Source organism: Maniola jurtina, chromosome 8 (assembly GCF_905333055.1).
Source record: "Maniola jurtina chromosome 8, ilManJurt1.1, whole genome shotgun sequence".
In the NCBI taxonomy this organism is placed as follows: Eukaryota; Metazoa; Arthropoda; class Insecta; order Lepidoptera; family Nymphalidae; genus Maniola; species Maniola jurtina.
The window spans coordinates 11,214,660-11,226,255 of NC_060036.1; positions in this window are offsets into that span (position 1 = coordinate 11,214,660).

Below are 11,596 nucleotides of genomic sequence, written 5' to 3' on the forward strand. Positions count from 1 at the left end.
CTCATGGGTGGGCTTACCTATTCCATAATTTAGACATGAATGTGTTGCATATCGATGGTTGAATGAATGAATATACTTTTACTGTACACCACAAAATTAGTACAGAAAAAACACATACAAAGCACAAACAAATAAAGGCAGGTCCACATGAGTAGAAGTCTGAACGTAACATACCTACCCAAAGTAGGTACCTACCTAATTTAATTCGAAATGTAAGTAGCCCAGTGGAATCTATTAAAGAAGTTGCCTAAATAGATTCACCAATTATACTTATAATTATAAATGTGAAAGTGTGTCTGTCTGTCTGCTACCTTTTTACGGTCTAACAGTTTAACCGATTCTGACGTTTGGTACAGGGTTAGCTTATATCCCGGGGACGGACGTAGGTTACTTTCTATCCCGGAAAATTGAACAGTTCCCACGGGATCTTCAAAAAGCTAAATCCACGCGGACGAAGTCGCGGGCATCCTCTAGTCAATAATATAATCGTACCGTATGATTAGCTGTTCATAACCCTGTCCATAATATACCTACTTACTTATCGGATAATTACTTCAAGCAGATATCTGCATAGCCTGATACAGAGACATCTAAGTTTTCTAAACGCTTACAATCTTGTGTGATTATTAGAAAGATACGTTTATCTGTTAATGTAACTATACCTACGCACGTAAAGTGTTATCGATAGATCGAACATGAGAGCAGCAGCTGTTCAATAATAATATTTTATTTTTTTAGAAATCTTTTCAATCAATCGGATAGTATATTGAACCATTTTGTTTAGCGTCTATCATTTGCAATTTCTGATTTGTAGATAAATTGACTGAGCATAGCGATGTTAGCGAATATTTTCTTTATATAAGGAACCCTAAAAATCACTAGTTATTATCGAATTCCTGACTAATAATCCATAATATTATAATATTATATTAATTATCATAGACAATCGTTTTCATATCACTACTCGTGAAATTCAAATTTAATTTGGTTTTTCGCAGTTTGTAAACTAATGCGATAAAGTGGGCTTACGGCATTTTAATTGCGCCTTAAATAAGTAAGTACTATTAAGGTAAGGTCTACCATAGACCTACAAGTACCTACCTTAAAAATGCAATACCTCCTTCATAAATGAAATTAATTACCTCTAATAATAAAGTTATTAAGTACACCTTTACTTACTTTTCTTAATTTTTTAATATTATTAACCTTTACTAACTTTTATAATTTTTTTTAATAAAACAAATTTTTCATTGATTAAAAACTTGGATGAATTAAAAACTGTTGTTTTATTTCGTCAAGACTGGTATTTACTCGTACCTACATTGATTAATGATAACGTGGCTGCGTTATCATATCAACCATATCTACAGGTTTCCTTGGACGAAAGCACTGTCTAAAATTTAGGAATTCCTAAATCAGATCATACTGAAAACGCGTCTTATTTCTTCTCTTGTCTGTCTACACTTGCAATAAAACTGAAACTGGACGATTTTTAAAAATGCAATGTAGATTGATAGATAGATAGAAGTCTTTATCGCACACAAAAACATGTAAACGAACAACACAGAAGAAAACAGAAAAACAATTGTGTGCAAAGGCGGCCTTATTGCTTAGAGCAATCTCTACCGGAGTAATCTATGTATTATTTGATCTGAGACAGTAGGGTCTTCTGATTGTTCTTTCGAGGGAATAATTCTTTTCGTCGATGTTCCGTAGATATACATTTTTAACCCCCGACCCAAAAAGAGGGGTGTTATAAGTTTGACGTGTGTATCTGTGTATCTGTGTGTCTGTGTATCTGTGTATCTGTGTATCTGTGTATCTGTCTGTGGCATCGTAGCGCCTAAACGAATGAACCGATTTTAATTTAGTTTTTTTTGTTTGAAAGGTGGCTTGATCGAGAGTGTTCTTAGCTATAATCTAAAAAAATTGGTTCAGCCGTTTAAGAGTTATCAGCTCTTTTCTAGTTTTCTTGTAGAAAAGAAGGTTAGATAACCGTTAGGTTCATAATATTATGTCAATAGACAAATGTCAAGCTGTCAAGATGGACGTTGCCTAAATACATAATTATTTATTTGAAAATGATGTTTTGGAAAACTCAGATACTTTGGATCGTCGGGGGTGTTATAAACTTTTAATTTACACTTGTTATTTTTTCCTTATTAGGAACAGGTTCGATTTCGGCAAAAAAAAAATTAATACCTAGGCAAGTATACTTCTCAGTGTAATCTAATATAGATTTCATTATCGTTCAGAACATTTCATGAAGAATTTGATAATATTTTGCACCTATTGTACTTATTTGTATGTAATTTTACACTTTCATATTATTTTTAACCCCCGACCCAAAAAGAGGGGTGTTATAAGTTTGACGTGTGTATCTGTGTATCTGTCTGTGGCACCGTAGCGCCTAAACTAATGAACCGATTTTAATTTAGTTTTTTTTGTTTGAAAGGTGGCTTGGCTTGATCGAGAGTGTTCTTAGCTATAATCCAAGAAAATCGGTTCAGCCGTTTGAAAGTTATCAGCTCTTTTCTAGTTACTGTAACGTTCACTTGTCGAGGGTGCTATAAATTTTTAATTTACACTTGTTCTATTGTATAGGCCCGTACGGAGCCAGTGCAATAAATGTTTACAAAATATGGAATCAACTAATGTATTTATTATTATTACAGGGGTCTAAGCTCCGAATATGACTTTGTCCCATTCGGAGTCGAGACCCTTGGTCCGTGGGGTCCTAGCGCTATAAGTCTTTTTAGGAAAATACATATCAAAAAGGTTAGTCGACATCACAGGAGACCGAAGAGCTGGCAGCTACCTCGGACAAAGAATTAGTCTAGCCATTCAAAGGGGGAACGCTGCCAGTATCTTTGGAACCTTGCCTAAAGGGACTTCCTGTAATAATAATTTATTTTAGTTTTTATATTATATTTTTAAGGTTTTTAGTTTTAGGTTCATTATTTTAAAAATAATTATTTAGTTATTTAGTTTTGTTGTTTAGTTTATTAATTATTTTATTATTTACTAATGTATCAAGTAATGTACATATACTTAATGTATGTTTGTAAAGTAGATAGGAGTATGGATACATGAGGCAAAAGACTTGGAAGGTACTTACAATACCTACACGAGACATTTAGCACTATCACACTAATATTATAAAGGAGAAAGTTTGTATGTGTGTGTGTGTGTGTGTGTGTGTGTGTGTGTGTGTGTGTGTGTGTGTATGTTTGTTACTCCTTCACGCAAAAACTACTGGACGGATTTGGCTGAAATTTGGAATGGAGATAGATAATATCCTGGACTAGCACATAGGCTACTTTTTATCCCCGAAAAACAAAGCGTTCCCATGGGAATTTTAAAAAACCTACATCCACGCGAACGAAGTCGCGGGCATCAGCTAGACATTTAGCACTATATCTTTATATTTGGACTCTTAATCGTAAGTAAGTGTTATTTTAACAACAGCTTTATAGTCGGGGATGATTAACGGTAGCCTTTGACCTGATGGACGCGGGCGTATCGGTTTAATTACCTATAACCTTCCTTGTTAGCAATACGATCCATCATCCAAGTTGCGCCTTTCCAGATAAGAGAGGACTATAAAGTCATTCGAGCACAAGCAAACATTATAGCTAAATACTTTATACATAACATAATATAAGTACGTAATTATAGGTATATTTTTAACGGTCCTGTTCATTAGTTTTTATGTCCATGCTTCGTAATTATTTACTTACTTATACCTTAATCACTTACATTTCCTTAGGAATGCCAAAAGCTTACCAAATTGGTAAAATTGAATTTCGGTTTTGGACTAGGTACAAATAGGTAGGTAACTACAGACATTCCGCGAATGTATCAAAATTCTATAAGGAATTTAGTGACTTCTAGATTGGTCTAAAACTTTTTTATATTATGCTAAACTGAAGGTTTAGGTTCAGCAAATATTTGCTTTGGATTATTAAGTAAGTAACTACCTATCTAAATATTAATATTATTATACCTACTTAGAACTTACTAATAGGTAGCTAATATATCGAATATTTTGCGCTCTGAACAGTATCAAATTTTGGCTAAGAAGATGGGCCCTGAAAATCACTTTCGCTAATATTAATAGTACTATTATAGATTTTCGTAAATATATCAAAAATTTCACGCTCGCTTCACTCGCGCTTTTATTGTGCATGTTACTTGATACTCGGAATTGCGGCCCATGGATTTACGTTTTTGAAAATCCCCTGGATAATCCCCTTAATACCTGTTTGAAACAAAAAAAATTAAGTAAAGCCCTTTCATATGATACCCCACTTGTTATGGTTATGTTACTTTGAAAATTGAAACCATTTTAATTTTTTTGTGTGATGTAACCACAAATTCATGGTTTTCGAATTTTTTCCTTTACTTGTGTTATGAGACCTACCTACCTGCCAAACATGATTCTAGCTTAACGGGAAGTACCCTAGAAACGGGTACGGGTTTTCTTGACAGACACGACGGACGGACGGACAGACGGACAGACAGACAACAAAGTGATCCTATAAGGGTTCCGTTTTTCCTTTTGAGGTACGGAACCCAAAAAGGCTAAACTTAACTACTTAGCTATCTAGATTTTATAGCTAAAGTGATAACCGTAAGTACCTACCTACCTAATTAGCATTAGGATAACAGCACAGCTACCTAAGCCTTTTTATTTTAATCTTAGATATCTAGGTAGGTACCTGCACACCTAGTAACTAGATTATTAATATTTGCTTGAAATAAAATTAGGATTTAAAAATTATTATCACGAGTAGGTCTAGAATAGGTAATCTAATCATTTCTAATGAAACAAACATCATTAGAAAGATAGTTAGGTATTACATAATATACCTACTTACTTACTCTTGGAAGCTTTATATTTAAGGTGGCCCTTCTTACGCTCTTCTCCACACAAACGAAAATATCCATATCCATATATTCTATTATTTTTTCAAAAATCCCGTAGGAACTCTTTGATTTTCTGGGATAAAAAGTTGTCTATCCCTTCCTGGGATGTAAGCTAATTCTGTACCTTTCATCAAAATCGGTTAAACTGTTGTACCATTAAAAGCTAGCAGACAGACAGACAGACACTCTCGCATTTATAATATTAGTATGGATGATAAATCCTAAAGAAAATGCTATAATATACCTACCTACCTAAGGTTGGTCAAAATCGCCGCAGTACCTCCAAAGCGTCAGCATTTAGGGGATTTTGCATTCCTAATAGGTACGTCGCAATTTTATCAGATGATTGATCAGGCAATTAATTATCATGTTTATAATTTTGTAGCTATAAGAACTTACATACTCACTTAATTATAATTTGTTCTTTTATTTTGTTTAGGGTTCCGTACATTGATGTTGGAAGCGCCACCTCTAGAGTATTCGTACCTCAAAAGGAAAAATTAACCTTTATAGATCACTAATTCGTTATGATGTCTGGCAAGAAAAGGGAATCAAAACCTATTCGCTAGGTCACAGAATTATAAATCTGTGGGGTAGGTACCTCCCGTTGACCTAGTCATTAAAGGCAGGTCAAGAGGAAGGACTAAAGGAAAAAATCCGAAAAGCTTGAATTTGTGTTTATATCAACAACAAACAAATTAGTTTACTAAATCACCTATAATATGTAGATGGCGCTGGCCGTCATTAACTTGCAGTGTTACACAAAAAAGTGATAACTATATCCAGATGCCATCGTACAGATAACACGGAACCCTTCGTGTGAGAGTCCGACTCGCACTTGACCGGTTTTTATTTATAGACTAGCGCTTGGCTGCAATCAAACCTTGTAAGTGGCAAATGATCATGCACCCGAATCTCGATGGAGCGCGCTTGCCTAGAAGATGTTTATTCACATCTTGACTTAAAGGTACCCATCATAATAAAACTGGAAGTGAAAACTGATGCCGGAAGGGCCTGCCATACCCCTTCCAGGTTAGCCCGATTCCATCTTGGACTGCATCATCACTTACCATCAGGGGAGATTGCAGTCAAGAGCCAACTTGTATCTGAATATATAAAAGAGGTTGACGATGCTTGTTATATACCTACTGGAAGGTCTTATCAATACAATGCAAACGCATTTAGCAAAGAAAGAGGTCATCAAAACATGGAGCAACAAACCTGACGTCAATATAAATGGCATAAAAACTGCGATTCGGGTCGAAGTGGCGAATGTCGGGAGATACGCTCTACCAAGTAGGTTAAGTAGGAATGATTTGTTACTTTGTACAAATACAAAAAATAGGGTACCTCTACCTGCCTATTATTAAGTACCTTTGTACCTACTTTAGATAGGTACCTACCTGTAATACCACTACCACCGATTCATGCGACTACTACCAGAATAAACTACAGAATAGAAAGTAGGTAACAACGTTGAAAATATCTTCAAAATAAGACCTTTTAGACCACGAACTAAGACCACAAGATACAAGATAAAAACACATAGGTACGAGTAATATCACACGCGCGCGCACGCACGCACGCACGCTGCTGGAAGATTCTGTTGTTTCCAAAAAAATTATAATGCTATAAGAGAAAATAATAATCCTAAAGAGTATTATAGTATCTAACAATAGGTACTATTACCATTACCGCAGCTCAAAAAAAAGTGTCCCAAGGGGTTTTTTTGAAATGCAGTAACTTACTTATCTACCTACTATATATAACATTCGCTCATTAAATCACTTGATATATTAATTGCTCAGCCGCTCATTATCATACCAGGCATCACCCAATTATCTTCAGGTATCAGTTATTTTTTCGGAAACATAGCCTATTAACAGTCGCCAACCTTTTTTTATTCGTACGACTTATATCCCTTAATTGAATAAATGCAATTAAGATTTTTTGTAGTAAATTGGATATTTTATTTGAATTTTTAATAGCTTACCAAGACGCCCTTGAGAATAATATCTAAATGTAACCCGTACTTATATGTAGTTAAGTATAAAAAGTTTTTTTTTCTTTAAATCTGGAACCAATTATATGCTAATACACATGGATACGACTAATGATTAAATTCGTCGGTCCAGGCAGGTAGGTAATAATAAATTATTAATCTTCTAATCACCACCTACCTCTAATATTTAGGTAGGTAGTTATGATGGCCGAGCTTGTCGCGAACAATATCACACTTCACACTATCACACTAATATTATAAAGGCGAAAGTTTGTATGTGTGTGTGTGTGTGTGTGTGTGTGTGTGTGTGTGTGTGTGTGTGTGTGTGTGTGTGTTTGTTACTCCTTCACGCAAAAACTACTGGACGGATTGGGCTGAAATTTAGAATGGAGATAGATTATACCCTGGATTAGCACATAGGCTACTTTTTATCCCTGAAAATCAAAGAGTGCCCACGGGATTTTTAAAAAACCTACATCCACGCGAACAAAGTCGCGGGCATCAGCTAGTGTCTAAAATAAATCTAAACATAGAAATATGCACAAAAACGCTTATTTCCAGTATACCAATTGCCAGTATTACGCTCGGTATACCTACCTATATACCTAATTATCATGTTCCTATTTAGATACGAGATCAAAGGTCGTTTACACCTAAAACGACAGCTGTTAGAAACCAGTCAAGTGCGTTTTTTTGCAGCATTCCGCGTAATAGGTACTTAGCTATAATAAAAAACTCCTTTGCCGAGCGACAAAATCAATTAACATTTTAGACTAAGTAAGTAAATTGTCTCCACGGGTAAACTAAAACTTATAAAAAGAGATATCACTACCTACTTAGATTAAAACTTAAAATTAGCAGCCCAACGTCACTGAACGCTCAATCATCCACAATCGGAAAAGATAAACGTTTAAAAAAACGTTTCGCATCGATTGACTAGTGGTGTGAATACTTCTTCGGCCAAAATAGAGCTAAGTGTGAAGTGTGTTGCAGGTTTTTTTCAAATTCAAATAGGGATACAATAATAGTTATTTGTTATGAAAGGCTGCAAAGCTATTTTTAGAGTTCCGTACATCAAAAAGAAAAACGGATGCCTTATAGGATCACTTTGTTGTCTGTCTGTCTGTCTATATATCCGTCTGTCCGTCTGTCATGTCTGTCAAGAAAACCTACAGGCCATTCCATTGACCCGCAATATAGAAATATAACAAACATGTAACTATCAATCTACGTAGTAGTAAATAAAATTGTGTATCTGCCAACTTTACAATCTTCTTTGCAACATGCGTGATGTGTTGTGTCTCTTCAACTCCCGCAATGTGCGCTGAGCCTTGACCTCAGCCACAAGATATTTTAAGTAGCTACTAGTGTCGCTCCTACAGCCTACTCTTCACCAATAGCCTTGAGCCTTATCAACAGTATCGAAGAATGTGCATTCAGTATCTCAATGACACAAATTCCAAATTTCAATAAAGATTATTTTACGATAGGTAGGTACATGGAACGTAGCACGCCTAGAATTTGCATAGCCGGTTTCACCGAACCAGTGGTAAATTAGGGTAAGATTATTTACTAGGTTAAAAAAAATCTAAATGAAAAATCTCACAAACAGATCGTAAAATAAAGTTTCCTTTTAATTTTTCTAACTCATTTGTTTTATTTCATGCCTAATAGACTTGAAAATTTATTTAAGCCTAAGTAATATTGAAATTAAATGCATTATATAATCATATTTTTTATGAAGATTTGAAACTCCGGAAGTCCGGGCTTGGAACGCTCTGCATCAAAACCCGACTCCGGAGCTGAAAAAAAATCCGATTTTCAAGCCCTATTTACTACGGAACCCTAAAAACGTTGCGCAGGCGCAGGCTATTTACGGTAGGGTTATTTTGACGCGAAATTAATTGAGGCCTGAATTTCATTTTTATTTCAGCCAACAGAAATATTTGTTTACCTATTGACTGAAGTAAAAATAGAACCTAGGTCGGATCACAGGGCCACGCGCTGCGCGAGTTGCCAGTCGATTATAGATTTTAGCATATAATATAATAATTATTATGGTCACCTCAACCAAATCCCCCGACACCTTCATAAATAAGTGAACAGATTTACCCTGGAATTCATAGTCATAGGGGACCATTCAGACGCCACGTCATGTCATGTCATATTCAACTGCATTGCATATAGGTTCAGAGTATTTTTACTTTGCTCAGACTTAAGAGGAGTCTCTCCGTCACTCGCTCCATACAAACGTAGTTCCAATTTCATTCGAATATTAAGCAACTAAAGTCCATGAAATTTTGCAGACATATTCTAGAAACTAATCTATGCCTGTGGTTTTTCCAGATTTCTGTTAAAATATTCGGTTTCAAAGTTACGCGGTCTTCAAAATTCACATACAAATCTTTGAGCCTCTGTAATTTTAAAACTACATATTTTTAGAAAAATCTAAAACACCACAGGCACAGATATTAGTTTCTAGAATATGTCTGCAGGACTGGTTGCTTAATATTCAAATGAAATTGGAACTATGATTGTATGGAGTAAGTGACGAAGAGAGCCCTGTTAAGTTTCTGTTTATGCCGTCAGGTTTTAATAGTCTTAAGTCTGAGCAAAGTTAAAGTTCGCTCTATAGATCTCCTCGATCTGCGCTGGCCCTAAAGCGCAACGCCCACGGGCAAAGTGACATAGTTTTTTATCAAATTAAAGTCGGTTTTTATTACAGTTGTAACTTGTATTGTTATAATGACAAGTGTAAATTAAAAATTTATAACATCCCCGACAAGTGAAGGTTGTACAGTAACTAGAAAAGAGCTGATAACTTTCAAACGGCTGAACCGATTTTTTTGGATTATACGAGTAGCTAAGAACACTCTCGATCTAGCCACCTTTGAAACAAAATAAATTCAATTAAAATCGGTTCATCAGTTTAGCAGCTACGATGCCACAGACAGATACACAGATTCACAGATACACACGTCAAACTTATAACACCCCTCTTTTTTGGGTCGGGGGATAAAAATGAGTGGGTTCAGACGAGCACGGGCGCGAAGGTAAGCTTGCGCACCGCGCCCGCGCCTCTAGTGTCCAACCGTCTTGCTCTACCGTAATTGACCGAGCGAAGCGAGGTCTCTGCGTCTACTCACAAGTAGATTCACTCAGAATTTGCACTTGTCCGTCCGTTCGTCCGCAAACAAAGCTAGGATTGCATCCGCCCATAGTCGCTAATCGCTTGTACTGGCGGGTGCAAACCCTAGCTTTGGTGCTGACTGTACTATCACGTGACGCTGAGGCTCAGGAAGGAGTTTCTGCAAGGCAATCCCTGATATCGACATCTGATAAAACAAAATCGCAGCGGTCGCAGCAAGTTAATGTTAACAATCTTAATTATCTGAACTGACAAAAAATCGTACTTAATCAATTAATCATTTTATTAACAACCAAGGATATCGATTTTAAAGATAATAATTATTATACAATGTCAATGCTTATCGAATATATTATGTACAATTCGGTTCCGTATAATTTACCTATCTTAAATGTAAAAAATGCCTTTTAAGCGTGTAACCTCGCTAGATCTGAGAATGCCTGGGAAACCGAAATAAATAAATACTTAAGGTCATAATAAATCAATGATATATATTATATCAACCAACTTAATATTATTTATAACTTCTTTATTCACGAAGGGAATGACGATGTTACAGTCAAAACTTTTATCTAGTCAAAACTACTTTTTACTGCAAAAAGACAGTCAAAATTAGTTTTGACGAACGATGCTGATTAAAATTAGTAAAAAGACATTTGTGTTTATATAAATATTAAAGTATATTAAATGTTGGTTTTAATATAAAAATACTAGCTGATGCCCGCGACTTCGTTTACGTGGATATAGGTTTTTAAAAGTTCTGTAGGAACTCTTTGATTTTCCGGGATAAAAGGTAGCATATGTGTTAATCCATGGTATAATCTACCTCCATTTTAAATTTCAGCCAAATCAGTCCAGTAGTTTTTGCGTGAAAGAGTAACAAACATACACACAAACTTTCGCCTTCATAATATTACTGTTATGTAATTTTTTTTATATGTAAGTATATGTATATCATATTATATTGTGATGTATCGTGTCGAGTCGTTCACGGGTATTCACTGGTGGGCATAGTGCTCGCAAAACAAGCTGAAGTTGAAAGTGTAGTACCTACTAATGCTAAAGGTTAAATATACACAAGCAGTGGCCTGCATAGAATTTAAAGCTAGGGTAAGCATTATGGTATGAACTTATTTTCTGGCAGGTCATAATGGAAAATAAGTGTTGATTTATTACAGCTAGGGTAGGCAGTACTTCTATATTTCTATGAGTTGCACGCCACTGTACACTTGCTGAGGTCTGTTTTAGATGACTGCCCAAAAAAGGAGTGTAACGTTTTCAAGGTTGTATGTATGTGACTTCCTTTATTCCAATAACTTCTAAACACCTGAAAAAATTGGATATATAATATCGTTAGAGTCCTTACATGATCCCGATTCCCGAGTGACACTGGCTATAAATATTTTGAAAAAAAAGTTATCGTGGCGGCTGTATAGCGCCATTTTCGAATGTGTTTTTTTTTAATTTTTAGTTTTGTTTTCGGCAGGACAGATTTTATTTAAATTTTTTAATTAGGT